Below are 16680 nucleotides of genomic sequence, written 5' to 3' on the forward strand. Positions count from 1 at the left end.
GGAATTTACGAGATAACACCCCATTAATATGTAGCCGAGCTTGCCGACCAGCATAATGGACTAACATAGGCTCGGTATTTGGGTCCAAATCCCTCCCTAATAAGGATTTCCTCCAGGAGCAACCAGGTGACTATCAAATGCCTTCTCAAAGTCTATCAATAGAAAGGCCGCTGGACCACCCAGGGACGGACTGCGGGCCAGTGCCAGGTGCAATCTCATACAATGTCTGGTGGGCCTGGTGGGGATGACCTGTAGCAGACATTTGGCTAGGAGTTTTGCATATACAATGCACAATTCTATTGAGGGAAACCGGGTTTGAGCAGGACTACTAGAAATGCCAGATCTATGTTGGCAGGAAAATGGCCTTTGGTGCTTGCTTTGGAGAATAAATCTAGAAAGGGGCGGAAGGATGTCGATCCACAGCTTGCGATAATATTCCACTGGGTAGCCATCCGGCCCTGGTGTCATTTTAGAGTTTAGATACGCCAAATTGTCTCCCACCTCTTCAAGTGTTATGACTTGTTCCAGAGCTGAAGTGTCTGCCACAGTTAGCTTGGACATCGTGAGGTCTGCGACCACAAGGGTCAACAATTCGCATTCCGGGGAGGCCTGGGCCGCATACAGCTTTTCATAATATCGATAAAAAACTGCCACAATCTCTTGTGATTCCTCAACTATTTGCTCGGCCTCGTCTAGATATCACCTTAGCCTCAGTGTCTTTCATAGCCAGCCAGTATAAGAGCGTATTCAATTTGTCTCCCTACTCCATCGAGCACTTTCGGGCTTCCTCCATGCATAACTGGCGCAGTGTTGTTCTATCGAGTGCTGACGTAACATAGGAGCTGTCAACTTGCTTGGATCCCCCCCACGCCAATATCGAAGCCTCTAGGGTAATGCAGCTCTATTTTTCACAGTCCATCCCTCTAGCCTAACGGTGGGCGATACCCCTCATTGAGGCCTTGCATGCCCCCCACAGCACCCCAACCGATTCCACCATGCCCTCAAGTCTAAAAAGGCTTTTAACTCATCAGTCAGGTATTCCACAAAATGATTGTCGACTAAGAGCCATGCATTAATACGCCACACTGGGCAATCTCCTGTAAGTGGGGTACTAAAGAGAGTCAGAACCGAAACATGAGCCGATATGCCACAGGGGAGTCTTTGTGACCCAGCAGTATGCAGCCCTGATAAAACTAGCCTACTCTGAAGTTCGTGTTATCATCCAGTCCTTCACCCTGGAGCTCTTTAATTCTGCCACCCCTGATCAAGTTTTGAATCAACTAATCAGGGTTAAATCGAGATCCCCACTAAATTCCACCCCTTCTCATGTCATTAGCATTCTGGCTTCAATACTTCTTGCCCCCATTACATATCTATGCAATCTCTTGTTTAAATTGGCAACTCTTCCACCAAAATGGAAAACTGTTTGGATCAGACCCATTCTTAAAAAAACCTATTGCGGATCATATAGATATGCAAAACTGCATGCACTGCTTCCTCACCAAAGTTTCAGAATAAGTAGTAAATCACCAAATGGTGTCTTTTTTTGGAATCCAACTCTTTGTTGGATCACTCCCAATCAGGTTGCCATGCGTCTCATGTCAGGAAGTCAGCATTAATGAAGGTGACCAACACAATTAGACTCACTTTAGATCAGGGGAATTCAGCTGTGAGGATTCTCCTTGATCTATCAGCTGCTTTGATACCATCTCCCTCCCAATTCTAATTCAAAGATTGGAGGAGATCGGTATCAGCTGCAAAGTTCTAAAATGGATGGAATTTTGTTTTATCAGAACGAACTCAGAGTACATATTGATCCTTATCATTCTACATCCATGGTCCTGGATAAAGGGGTGCCACAGGGATCGATTCTGAGCCCTACTCTCTTTAAAATAAATGTGGCTCCCCTTGCCAGGCTTATCAGGTCATGTGGTTTTGACACAAACTCATAAGCGGACGATACTCAATTGGTCATGACCACGGACTCCAACCCGGACTTAACTGTATGTTAAAATTGCATCATGGATGATTGCTAACTTCCTTCGGCTCAACTCCAGTAAGACGGAGGCCCTACTATTTGGGAAGGCTTATTCAATTTGGTCCGCTGACTGGTGGCCATCCGAAATTGGATCACCTCCAACAACTAGAAAATTGTTTAAAAATGTGGGTGTCTTTCTGGACGGTAATCTCTCTATGAACATGTTCAAACCATCTCTGGAACCTGTCCCTTATGGTCGGAATTAATGAACGTCAGGTCGTTCAGAACACGCAGCCTGCCTCGTCTGTAATGTTCCTACGTAATCTCCATCTGAACCAGTTTTATGCTACCTTCATTGGCTTCCCTTAAAAAAGCATGCACTCTTCAAACGTATGCGTTTAGTCTTTAAATCACTACACATGAAGGGACCAGGTTATCTTAAAAACAAACTGCAGCCTTATATCCCAGTATGCCAGCTCAGATTCAGCAAGGTTTTACTACTATGTCCCAAACGTATCCAAACAGCCAAACATGGTGGCCACTCCTTTTCTTGCTTGGCTCCCAAATACTGGAATCAGCTAACCTTACCTCTTTGTTCTTGCTCAGACCTAATCCTCTTCAAGAAACTCCTGAAAACATGGTTGTTTGATCTTTAAACACCATATAGAACTGTGACCCGCATTTGATGGCCTTGGCACTGAGATCCTCCCCGGGGATGATTTGTGCGCCTAACAAATAAATACAAATAAAATGCAGGAGATCAGAGGCCAGTCTATGCAAGACTGGGATACATGTGCTGCTGATGCATGGGTGTATTCTGGTTTCCCGGCATTCCAAAATCACCAGGAATCGCTGAGTCCTAGCCCTTTCAACCATTCTGTCATGCCTTTCCCTTGCCTCGGGGGGAAGGGGAGGCAGCCGAACTCTATACCAGTCCAACTGTACCATATCATCAATGAAGTCTCCCCCCACAATAGTCACCACAGGAAGCAAGGCAGCCATCAGGTTTCTAAGGGCCCTCAGGGCGGATTGGTGTGTGGCCGGTGGGACATACACACTTATTAAGTTATAGGGAGTACCTTCTAGAGATTCCTCAAGGATCGCATGCTGGCCCTGATCGGCCCATGTGACCCCAGTTACTGCCAGAGGTAGTGCCCTGTGTAAGAGGATGGCCACTTTGCAGGATCCATGTGTGTGTCCCACATGGCACACTCTATGGTAGCCCCTACAGGCCAGGATGTGGCAAATGTGTCTCTGTAGATTGGTTTCCTGGAGCAACAGGACCTTAGGATTAAGTTGTTGTGCAAGTTGAAGTTTGGCCTCTCTTAATTTGGTCTAGGAGATTGTTGAAATTCAGGTTATGACGAGTATGTCTCCATGGTGGTAGTGGTGAAGTGACAGAATGAATCTCTGCATAAGTTGTCAGCCTGACCCTTTAGAGAGGACCCAGTCTGGTAGTGCAGAAGCATCAAACTTGTATGTGAGGCGGGACCATGAGATGCACCTAGTGTCAGCGAGCAACTAATTCGATAAAACAAGCTAGAACTTTGCAACAGAAAAACAAACCCCAATCACCTCAACCCCCCCACACTTTACCACTTTACTTTCCACCCTATAGAAGCATTTGTCCCCATCCCCAACTAAAACTTAGAAGTAACTGAGGGGCGGGGTGGGGGGTTGGGGTGTTCTTAAATGGGTTGGACTGAACACCCATCAGCCTTCTCACAAGGAACCTTAATTGGTAATGGCGTCGAAGGATACAGTGGTGCTGGCATGCAATACAAATTCTCCCAGTCAATATCGGAGGCACAGCCCAGGTTCGAGCCCTTGTCTTTGGAGGACTGCGGCTGGGATGCACAGGTTTCCCTTAGCGAATCAAAACAGGCAGTTTTGGGAGTCATGAATGATACAAAGTCTGGCGGGGTAAAGAAGCATATGGAACAAATGCACAGAGCGCAACTTTAGTTTTATCTGATTGTAGGATTTGTCCTGAGTTTGGACCATTTGGATGTAGTCAGGGAAGATCAATATGTATCCCGATTGGAACATCAAATGCCCTTTCACTCTATACCAGGCAGGACAGCATACCAGTCCCTGTAATTTAGTAATCATGCTATCAGTGGGCGGAGGCTTTTGGGCTATTGATCAATGGGCTTGCTCAAGAATGAAACAGGAGGACAAACTTTCTGAGTCAATCCAATTCCGATTCACTGCTACAGAAAAGTCTCTGGGGCTGTATCCTCGACCCCTTCCGCAAATCCTATTAGTCGCACATCTTTCCAGCGGGCCCTGTTTGAGGTGTCTTCTGCGCATTCTTGCAATGTTTACGTGAGCTACTTCTGAGGCGAGTCTCCGAATGTGTCATCCAACTCGGATATCCTCCCTTCCATCTCCGTTACACGATCCACTGTGTGGCGCAGGTCTTGGGGCAGCAGGGCAACATCTACGCCAATCTCCCCTATTTTGGTCTCCACTGCAGTTCTGGAATCCTGGATGGCCTGCAGGATCTCTGAGGTTTTGTCTCCGGCAGGTAGGACCCCGGCTCCGTGCCCTCCATTAGGGGCACCCTTCGCGCCCTCCCATACCTCCTTCAAGTGGTGCTGTGAATTTGCCCACCTTAGTTTGGCCTTGTGGGAACTTGTTGCGGCCCATTTCGTCCAGTCACTTCAGGCCCTACCACTGCTGTGTGTGAGGAAAGCAGCCAGGGTTCAAGCTCCTCCTGTTCTTCTGTTGTGGGTAGGACAGCATCTGAGTCCACTTCAGGGAGATGCTAACCCACTTGCTCCAGGGGCAACTACCTGGGCTCTTGACTCTTGCCAGCAAGGGACTCCTCGACTGGTCAGCGCAAGCAACCTTCGGGAATCCTGGATCTTCTGGGGTCATTAGCTCAGGGTCCTGCACGGCATATGCAACGCAGTTCCAAAGAGTTCTGCGCCAGGCCCGGTGCTCAGGGGCATCCCGCTCCCAGGGCTCCTTCAGCAAAATTGGGTGGGGTGGAGGGAGGGGTAGATCGAGACAGGGCAAAGTAGATTCTAATGGGACCCCACCTCCTCCACTCACCCCCATACATGGCCACCTGCACCCCAAGGCTGCCAACCACCTTGCACATCTGCTTGTCGATCCCCGGGGCCGGTCTCTGCTGTATGCTAGTAGGCCCTCCTCCACCGAGCTTGAGTGTATCTTCTTTTTCCTGTAGTCCCGGAAGCCTATTGATTGATTTGGTCTGGAGCTGGGGGAGTTCAGTTTGCCCCGTGAAAGGGGGAAAGGCCATGCATGGCCCTGGCTCCCTCAGTTGCATGGCTCTCTTGGTGCCCCTGCGATCAAACACGTGTTCCGGTCTGCCTTATCAGGTGGGTGGCCTATAGTCCGTTGCGCGGCTGGGAAATTTATTACCTCCCCAGTCACTGCAGAGTGTCTGTTCTGGGTTCCGCAGCATTCTCGGGCCAGGCACTGTCTGGGGTCGTGCATCGATACCAGTGTGGTGTGGCCAATGCTGCTTGGGCAAGTCGGGAGATGAGTATTACTCCCAACCCACCATCTTGAGTTTAGCAGCTCTCGGAGGCCATGGCTCAGGCCACTCTGCTGGGTGTGTTTTGGCACCTTAAGCCTCTTGGCCTTCTTCTGTCGTGGAGACTGTCAGGCCTTGCTCCGACCCCAACAGGCACGCCAGCACTCGGGCAAACGGTCCCTCTGCGGTGACAGAAAGGAGCTCACTAGAGCACGTCTGCCATCTTGGCTGTCCAGGCCACGCCCCCAATAATTTAGAACTTTAGATTTCAATTCCAGAGACACCAAACATGAAAGAGTCCCCTGGTCCCATTTGGAAATTACACTTCTAAAATGTAATAAGGTAACTCCAGTGTTATCCTATAGGGGAGGTAGGCCTCACAGTAGTGAAAACTAATGTGGGAGTTTTGCACTACCAAGACATGTAAAATTTAAAAAGTACATGCCCAAACCTTTAATTACTCAGCACCCTGCCCTATAGGCTAGCTAGGGTCTACCTCCGTGGTGACTTATCTATATATATAAAAACAAAAGTATGTCTGTGTGTCCTTTATGCATAATTACACCATTCATCCGATCCGCATGAAACTTTGGGAAGTTGTTGAGTACACTCCCGTGAAGGTTTCTGGAAAAAAAAAAAGAAAAAAAAAGAAAAATTTGTTAAATATCGGCCCCCCGCCCCCTAGAGAACTTAATAATCTTTCCAATACTGAACGTTTACAGTTTCGGGTGCGACTCGCTTTTGCAAAGACCATCAACAAAGCACAAGGACAATCGCTGCAAGTGTGTGGACTAGATTTGGAGAATCCGTGCTTCTCACATGGACAACTGTATGTGGCCAGCTCACGCGTCGGAAAACCTTCTGATTTATTCGTGTACGCACCAGATGCAAAAAAACAAAAAATACTGTGTATCCACAAGCACTCGAATAAATAAACAGAATTAAAACACTTTCAAATGTTTTTCATATTAAAATGAATAAGTTTCAATAAAAATTGCACAATGTAAATTAAATGTTATCATAACAAGTTTCCTTAAATTTCCTTTCTTTTGAGATCGCAGCAACACGCGACGGGTAAGCTAGTATGTAATAAAAGGGGAGTTTAAGGCTTGGCAAGGGAGTATTAATGCCAAGTCGACATGGCAGTTTAAGAATGCATTCAGGCTGCAAAGGCAGGCATGGAGCATATTTTACAGTGCTACTTAAGTAGGTGGCACAATAGGTGCAGCAGGCCAATTGGTAGCATTTAATTTACAGACCCTGAGTATATTGTATACCATGCTACAAGGGACTTATAATTAAATTAAATATGCCAATTAGGTATGAGACAATTTACCATGTTTTAGGGGAGTGAGCACAAGCACTTTAGCACTGGTTAGCAGTCCTAAAGTCAACAAAAATAAGGTGAGAAAAAAAATGGAGGAGGTGAGGAAAAAGGTTTGGGGGAAGACCACCCCAAGGCTGACAGTTCTAACAACATGGTATACTTTATTTCATACAGGTTGGGCATGGCTGAATGAATATGGAATAAGAAAGAACAGAATTTCTTTATACAGATTACTGGCTTTATTTCTATCAGAAGTGAATTATCAGCTGGTACCACCTGTGGTTATTATTCATAGATTTCCCAAATATTCTGGGTTCAGGCTCAGTAATAAAAAAATGACAAATAGTTTAGACTGAAATGTATATAAAAACCTAGCCTTTTATTTCATGCACACTTTAAATGTGTTGGGATAAAAATTTCAGTTTAACTACGAGAAGCACTGAAATTTAAATTCCGATCTAGGTTAGCTCTGGTTGTTAGTAGGCCTGGATGGTAAATTCCGTTCCGCTAGCGGAATTTGCGGAATTTGGGTAATTTCGCGTTCCGCGGAGAACGCAAAATTGCCCAGAATTCTGCGTTCCGCGACTTCGGTAAATTTTTTGCTTGTTTGCGTTCTCAAAATGCGTATTCGTGAGATATTCCCCCCGGAGCACCCAAACAGCAATTGCGAACAGGGAAAAAGCATCGCGAACAAGCAATTCCACGTGTTCGCAGAATTTCTGCGTGTTCGCAGAGATTTTTTACCGTTTCACAGAGATTTGCGTCACGCTATTACACAAATTCTGCCCACCAGGATCTAAATACTCACTATTACTGAAGGTCAGCATTCCTAAACAAGCATTAGGTCATGCCTATGTAAGAGCTATTAGCTTTTCCAATGTTTTTTAGCCATGTTGTACGCCAGCGTAGCTCCTGTTCAGCATGGCTAAAAGTTAGTGGCGTAGAGGAGAGTGGTGTGGAGTGGCGTTGCAGAGTGGCGTGGCAGAGTGCAGTGGCATAGAGTGCAGTGGCATAGAGTGGCGTGGCGTAGAGTGGCGTGGCGTAGAGTGGCGTGGTGTAGAGTGGCTTAGAGTGTCATGGTGGGAGTAAAGAGTTGTGGAGTGGAAGGGCATAGAGTGGACGGACACAGAGTGTCATGGAGTGGCATAGTGGAGAAAAGTAGAGTGTTGCCGAGTGGCACAGAGAGCAGTAGAGTGACGTGGAGTGACAGAGGGACTTGCGTACAGTAGAGTCGATGACTGTCAAAGAGTGGAATGACGTGGGGTGGCACAGAGTTGAGTGGTATATACATGAGTGGCAGAGTAGAGTATTGTAGTGTTCTATACAGTGGTGTGGAGTGGCATAGAAGGACTTGCATGGAGCTTTGCAGAGCAGATAAGAGTCATACAGTGGAAAGGAATAGAGTGGCGTAGAGGAGCATAGAGTGGAGTGATGTAGAAGGAAGGGGCATAGAGTGAATGGGCGTAGAGTGGATTGGAGCATCATAGAGAGAAGTGAAGGGGTGTAGAGTGGAGAGACGTGGAGTGGGGGGCACAGAGTTGAGGGGAGGAGAGTCAAGGAGCATAGAGTCGAGAAGCATGGAGTCGAGAAGCAAAAAGTTGAGAGGCATAGAGTCAAGAGGCATGCTGTAGAGTACTGTGATGTGGTGTGGTGTGTCGTAGAGTCGATGGTCGTAAAGTGGAGGGTCAGAAAGTGGAGGGTCAGAAAGTGGAGTGTCGTGGAGGTGAGTGGAGTAGCGGCACAGAGTGAAGTTGAGTGTAGTAGTGGCGCAGAGCAAAGTAGAGTGGCACACAGTGAAGTGGTGTAGAGTGGAGTAGTGTTGTGGAGTGGTGAGGAGTGGAGGTATGTAGTGTGGAGCATGCATGGTGTGATAGCGCACTGCCATTTCAGCAAATCCATTTTTAATTGAAATAACCACTACATTTGAACAGACTTGTGGATAAAACTATGGAGCGCCCAAACAATAATGTCTGGAATTCTCATCACCTAGAGTATTGTTTTGTTTTGACTGTATTCAAATATTTGTTTCCACCACACTTCAGAATTTCAAACAATGTGCTTCATTTGTGCTTTCCGAATTCTGAAATATCAGCACAGTTCTTTTACAGACACCTACATGTTGTTGTGCCCTAGAAAAAGCTAGTCTTTTCGCAACCCAAGCTGGATTGCTAAATAAATCCTCTCACTTTTAAGTCATGGAAAGTAGAGTGGAAACCAATCTCAGACAGAGTCTAAAATTCAACCTCTGTCTTTAAATGCACATAAATGTGACAAGACAAGATCTGAGAGTGTGATGGATAATGTGCATAGGTCAGAGTTGAGGAGTGTGAGCTTGCTTGTCAAAAATCAAAAAGATCTTTATTACAGTCTTTAACGCATGCTAATACTGGAAAAAGTCTAAGCTTGAAGGAAGACTTGGGTAGGTGCCTCTTACGTCCATATCGTTAGATATGGATTACAAGGAAGAACACTTTCTACCTAAACTGGAGAAAACTTTAATTCCTTCAGTTAATTTAAAAACTGTATCAAAATGGGATCACTTCTATTAAGAATGAACATATATTTGCCTAGAGTGTGATAGGATTGCTGCAGATTTATAATGACTCTTATTGGTCAGTGTAAGTGTATTGGCATGTAATTTTACAGACGGTAATATCCGACCATCGCAACCAAGCTCAAACAAAACAGAGCAATACATTTTTGCTCAGAAAATTGGGAGATTCGGAAGCATCATTAATATCATTGCTATTGGAGAAATGTCTAATAGAGCAGAGTTGGAAAAATGTGAATCATGTGAAACAAAGATAGTGTCCCTAAAAACCCCATTTTGGGTTGTAGGATAACAGGATGAAAGTTACATTGACTTAAATGCGATTGCCTCGCCAATTGAAGAAGGAACAAACAGTCTTAGGAATGCAAACAGGTGTGGGATACGTGGTTTTGGCGGATCTCAAAAAGGAGAATGAATAAATATATGGAATGAGTATAAATTCTTCTGTGAGCAACTGACACATTTTGACTCAGTTGCTCCAAGACAACCTCCTCACCCTTGCTCTTAGTAGGTTGATAGTAAGATGCAAAGATCACTGCAGCATTTCAGCAAAATGCTTAACTGATTCTTCTATGTAGCAAAATGATACAAGTGCAATTGAAACAAAAATGAAGCTATTCTATTTTTGCAAAGATATGAGGCAACGTGGGAGGGATTTTTCATTTTTACCTGGACTTCAATGCCACTGTGTATTTTTAGTGCCCTCACCAGCTTTTCTCTGGTATTCAAATGTTCCTTCTTGTTCTACAGATTGGAGGGGCACAATCTGAGAACATTTGCAGAAGTAAGCCCAGTTAAATGAAGTCTAGGTCAGGAAGAAATGTCAACTTGGTCATGTTAGGTGCAAGTAGCTCAGTCAAAGCGGTCTAATTTTTTGCTTTCTGATTGGTGTGGTGTTGGGTGTCTAAAAATGGAAAAACTAGACTACATAAATATTTACAAACCAGATGTGAAAACATAAAATCTTTGTTTGTTGGAGAGTATGGCCAGTCTCTTGTGTGGTACAGATGAAGGTCAAATTCAAATTTGTTGACTACTGGTGAAGGCTTATTAGCCTTCCAATATAGGTTATAATTGACATCTACAGTTTAAATCTATTATTTATACAATGTGCATAATATATTGGGGACAAAGTACCAATTAATATTGTTAAAAATTAAGTGCATTTCCTCAGTGGGTGATTTTTATACTAACAAGTTCATTTTTAAAAAAATCGTTACACAATGCTCAAATCCCAAAAAGGCCTGTATCAGAACACAATGAGCTTCTATCACATATAAACGTAGTGTTTAATTTTAGAAGTTGAACATTATTACCAAATCTTAAAGGATAGACATTTTAATTGCCCACCTGACACTGTTGAAACACATACACTAATCCGAACAGGCTAACACTGTAGAGTTTACTGCATTTTGCTGAATTCTGAAGGCTTTTGCTTTATCTGTATTGTTTAAACAAAATGTAAATACGAGTGCGGGTTGTTTAATGAAAAATAAAAAAAATCTATTCATAATACTTAACCCTTGAGTATAGATAGAACTCCTCTAGTCGAAGTTATTCTAACGTGTTAATGCATTACAACCATGATTCTCTTTAGGTGGCAATAACATCAGTGCTTTAAATGATCAGACATTTAAAGCAGCACACAGCGTGAAAACTCAATTCCACACTGAATCTTGAAAAATGAAGAAAAGCAAAACATATCTAGCAGTGAAACACATATGTGATTCTACTAGTATCAGACAAACAGATTGATACAGAACAGACATTTATTTCGAGAGGACCTCGTAGGCCAGCATTAAAATGTAAGCCTTTTAGGTGGACACATTTTTGTCAGGTGCATGCATGTTTTCCTATTACCCAATATCCTTTAGTAAGTTATATGAGACTATGATCGGTCTAGGTTACTTTTACTATTATAAACTATACATCAGTCTCTTTACATGAGGAAATTCAACTTGCTATGGTTTATATTGATGCAATTCATCTAAAACCTGCCTTGGCTGAATATTAAGATTTATTGTTGCAGTTAAGTCACAAGAATAGGTAGTGCTGCAATGAGCAGATTAGGTGTTCAAGTAATACCTCATCACTATGTAGTCTGTCTGAAGAACCCAACCACTGTTAGTCTGCATCATCATTTCATGACCTGGATACCCGACCAGCACAGCATCATCGTCCCCTGCTGCCCCCAATCCTCCCTTCCGAACCTCCCAAACTTCAGTGCCATCCTGTGACCTCTCTCCTTTCTTCCCTATTGTGCTGTACATTCTTATTAATTGTTTCACCTTCTCAGCTAAGGGACATCGTTTTACTCCTGAGGCGGAAAGCCGAGAGTTAGATTGATTTACATGTACTTTGCACATACTTTTTAAAAACATTTTACTTCGCTGCTTTGTTTTAATAAAATGGATTGCACTACTTGATTTTAGACACACTTACTAGCGCCGCATCTAGTAGCTTGATTCCCGTCATTCCAGACGATTTAGGAGCTGAATTGGGGTCGGGGGTTGGAGGTGGCCGGCTAGGCACAGCAGCCATATTGGGAGGAGGCAGGTTGCCGCTGCAGTCGTTGGGGCAGGAAGCGCCGGTCCTGCGCTGAAGCACATAAATTAGGAGGTTTCTTCTTCGCGCAGCGAACGTGACAGCGGACGCCCCTCATAGCGCCGAAGGAGCGCCCAAGGAAAGCCCGTCTGTGCCCGTCCGTGCCAGGCCGGGCTAGACCGTGGCTAGAGGGGATTTTACCCTATGGAACTCCTACGCTACAGTGGGGAGAGGCTGAGGGCACTTAGAGGCAGTGCTATCGTCAGCTGTCCTATTAATATACCTTTAGAGGAGTTAAGGATCTTGTGTCCGCTTTGCAACCAAATAAGGCAAGTGAATGATAAAACGAAACCTCATTCATTTGCCTTAATAAATTGCAGCTCACTCCCGAGACATGCAGTGGAAATTCGTATGCTCCTGGAGGAACGAGATCTAGGTGCCCTATTTTTAACTGAGACGTGGCTAACCGAGGCATCCGATCCGGACGTTGTCCGGGCCTTACCGCCCAGTTACTCAATCATTAGGCCGGACCGCCAAACTGGGCATGGAGGAGGAATGGCTATTGTTTTTAAGAACACTTTTGTATGTAGAACGTCAGAGAACCCACTTCTGGAATGTGAGAGCTTAGGTTTTGCTATCTCCTTCTCTCCTTCCTATACTGTTTCAGGCATTCTTGTCTATAGACCTCCGGGCGACCACCACGGTTTCTGTAACAAGTTACTGGATAAGATCTCCCTCTCCATTAGTAGTTTACCCAATTTTACGATTCTGGGTGACCTTAATATACATCTTGATGAGGTAGATGCTGCTGCATCACAGTGTCTGTTGGACACTTTTGGAGTAGTGCACCTGGAACAAATAGTGGTCGGCCATACACATACAGCAGGACATCTTTTAGATCACTTTTTCACCAACCTTGGTAACATCAGCTGTGACCAACCTAGTTTTCTTCCTTGGTCGGACCATGCCCTGCTTTGTTTTGCTTGGTCTCCAGTTGACCAAAATCATATAGCTAGTCTATCAAAGAAAGTTAGCCGAATTTGGTCGAAGCTCTCAGTGGAGGATTGGGAGGACGTCCTGAGGAGGTCCCCCCCGGTTCCTCACGATAACCCCGTCATCGCCAATGAGGCCTTTAACGAGTGGATTTCACTCTGCCAAAAACAGTGGTCCACCATCGGACAGGCCCAAGTAAACAACCTTGGTACTCTAGGGAACTCAAGGAGCTAAAACAACGTTGTAAAAGGGTGGAGAGGAAATGGAGGAAAGATTTTGCAACTGCCTCCAAAAATGAATATAGGTCAGAGCTAAGACTATATAAAAATCAACTAAAAATCGCTCAATCAGCGTATTATCAGGTTAAAATCACGGAAGCAGCCAATAGGCCAAGAGAAATTTTTTAAATATTTCAAGCCCTGGTTACTCCCCAGCCCCCCCCCATGCCCCCCCCCACCCCCCGGGCATTATTGACCCTCCAGATCCCCAGAAACGGTGTGATGACTTGGCTGCTTTTTTTGCAGCCAAGGTGTCTAACATCTATGCTGGCTTTGAGTCAACAGTACAGGCCTTTGGCCATACGGGAAACATCTGTTACAACGCGGATGTTTCCCCGCGGTGCTGTTACAACGTGTCCGTTACAACGCAAGTCGTTACCACGACTTGAGCTGGAGGGCGCTAGAAGATTAAAAATAGTAAATTTACTATTCCAACACCTTCCCTAGTGTCCACGGGGACTGGTGTTAGAATAGTAAATTATACTATTCGAAATCCGCGCCCCCAACACAAGTCGTGGTAACGACTTGCGTTGTAAGGGACGCGTTTTAACAGCATGCGTTGTGACGGTACGCGTTGTACCGTCATACATCCCCTTACAGAGAGCGAGGATGGGACTCCGGAGGAGGATGCTTCAGACGCATGTGTAAGACTCGACGCCTTCCTGCCACTCGACGTGGCCACTGTGGAAAGACTCCTCGGTAACCTCAAATCGGGTTCCCCTCTGGATGCTGCACCGGCCGCAGCTCTTAAGCAGGTATCAAGGACGGTGTGCCCTGCTATTATGCAGGTCATTAACTCGTCCTTGGAATCGGGAGTGGTGCCCCCTTCCTGGAAGATGGCGAAAGTTAAGGCCCTTTTAAAAAAAAAAAACTTGGACCCAGAAGATTTAGCTAACTACAGGCCTATCTCGCTGTTACCGGGCCTGAGTAAGATAGCTGAAAGACACGTCAATCAGATCCTCTCCTCATTTTTTGAGACCACAGGTGCACTCCATTCCTCTCAGACGGGATTTAGAGCCAAACAGGGCACGGAGACTGCCCTGGTGGCTGTATTGTGGATGCCGGGGGCTGCGCGGCGGTGGTCTTGTTGGACCTCAGCGCAGCCTTCGACACTGTCAATCATCCACTCCTGCTACAGCGCCTCCGTCGGGCAGGGGTCTCCGGAATGGCCCTCAAATGGCTCCAGTCCTTTCTAGTGGAGAGATTTTTCTCAGTTTTCGAGGAGGAGGTATCATCGAACCAACTGCCATTGTATCACGGCGTTCCCCAGGGATCCCCTCTCAGTCCTACCATGTTTAACATCTACATGAGACCACTGGCTGAGGTGGTGCTTCCCTGGGGAATTCAGCTGATCACCTACGCGGATGATACGCAGTTGGTCGGCTCCCCCAGCAGGGATGATACTTTAGACCAGGGGAGCAATAATTTGACGCCCTGTCTCACCAAAGTTTTGGAGTGGATGACAGCTTTGTTTCTAAAGCTAAATGGGGCCAAAACTGACATCATGCTCCTGGGTTATAAAGCCCCCATCAACCTTGACCCATGGTGGCCACACTGTCTGGGCCCCCCTCCCACCCCTAAAACCCAGATAAAGAGCCTGGGGGTCTGGTTGGACACCACCTTGGGGTTCCAGTTCCAGGCCAAGAAGGTGGCGGCGACCTGTTATGGACTGCTTAGGCTCCTCAGGAAAGTGCTGTTCCTTCTTCCTATTGAGGCCAGACGTGTGCTGGTCCAGTGCTGATTCTTTGGCGACTGGACTATGCTAATGCCATCTATTTAGGAGCTCCAGTAGGCTCCATTCAAATCCTTCAAACAGTGCAAAAGTGTGCAGTTCGGCTGCTTATGAATCTATCTAAACGCTGTTCGGCGAAGGCGGCTCTTCAGTCGCTCCACTGGCTGCTGATTAAGGAAAGGATCATGTTTAAAACGTTCTGCATGGCGCATAAGTCCATCGTAATGTCGGTCCTACCATCCTTCAGCCCTTGTTCTGCCATCATCAATCCCAAAGAGCCCTGAGATCCAATCAGCAAAATTTGTTGATGGTACCAAGGGTGAAGCGCGCCCTTATGGGCGGCCGCCAGCTCTCCTTCCATGTAGCCAAGGGCTGGAACAAACTCCCAGATAACATCAGGCTGGAAACTTATCATCTTGCATTCAGGAAGCGACTGAAAACATTTTTGTTCCACTGATTGTCTTCTCCTGTCCTTGGGTCTTACAGCGCTGGGATGCCTCAGGGTGGCCATGCGCTATAGAAGAGCGTATTCAATTAAATTCAATTCAGCTGTACAGCTTTTCAATTGGATCTCGTACTCTAATCTCCCTCTGCGTAGTACTGGCTCATTACAGGTGCCCTATTTCAGAGTGCTCTATAACTAGGACTGGGTTATACAAACACCACACACACTCACACATGATGTGGAACTGTTTCATCCTCTGACGATCCAACAGTGGCACAACTGATGCAGTTAATATCTTTACTATATTTTGTTATATATTTTATTATCCTTTTTGCAATTGTCATTATAAAATAAACACAATAGCACCTGTTCAAACAAAGTAATAATGAAACACATAGGACAATCTATTAGTGACCATACAACCAAAACCGAACAATGTATCAGATCATTTTCCTGGCACAGAGTCAATAAACAGAAGTCCAACACACCAGAGGTGTAAACTACGGACAATGCTCCAAATGGATATTTACTATTGAAGTTGATTTGCAAGAGATTTGCTTAAAATTAAGATTCAGACAATGATAGGACTGAGGAAAGTTAGAACAGTTCAGTCAGTTGCTCTATGAAACCCTCCTGTTCCTTGGACTGAGTAGGTTGACAGTAAGATGCAAACAGCACTGCTGCATTCCAGCAAAATATTAAACTGATACTTCTATGTAGCGAATTGATATTAGTACAATGGAAACAAAAATTATGCTATCAGATTTTTGGAATGATATGATGCAATATGGGAGGAGGTTTTCGTTTTTACTTGGACTGTGCATGTCTACTGCTCTCACCAGATTGTATGTGATACTCAAATGCTCCCACTTGTTTTTAGGAGTGGTCAGGCAAAGCCTGCTAATGTTTGCAGAAGTAAGCCCTGTTAAAAGAAGCCCAGGACAGGCAGAAATGTCAACTTGCTCATGTCAGGTCAAATTAGCTTAGTCAAAGCTGTCTTGTCTTTGCTTTCTAATTGGTGTGGTGCAGGGTGTCGAAAAAGTCAAAACCAGACACAAACTATTCATAAACCACATGTGAAAACATAAAACCTTTGTTTGTGGGGGATGGTGGCCAGTCCTTTATGTGGTACAGATAATAGTCAAATTCTAATGTGTTGACTAATAATGAAGCTTTAGCATTAGACATGCGGGCGAAGCAGGAAAGTACAAAGCATGGTTCAATATTTATTTATTTATTTAATTTATATGGCGCGTTATAACCACAGGGGTCTCTAAGCGCTGACTGAACTAAAAGTAGCTATAACCACACATGTTTCTTAGAT

The 16680-nt window shown here is 45.2% G+C and overlaps 1 protein-coding gene across 10 annotated transcripts in view; it reads right to left on the reverse strand.

Annotated features, from left to right (window-relative positions):
* Positions 1-16680, reverse strand: part of ENPP2 (ectonucleotide pyrophosphatase/phosphodiesterase 2) — a 947534-nt gene that overhangs the window by 89285 nt on the left and 841569 nt on the right. The window lies entirely within an intron of this gene.

The sequence above is a fragment of the Lissotriton vulgaris genome, chromosome 4_1 (genome assembly GCF_964263255.1).
Source record: "Lissotriton vulgaris chromosome 4_1, aLisVul1.2, whole genome shotgun sequence".
NCBI lineage: Eukaryota > Metazoa > Chordata > Amphibia > Caudata > Salamandridae > Lissotriton > Lissotriton vulgaris.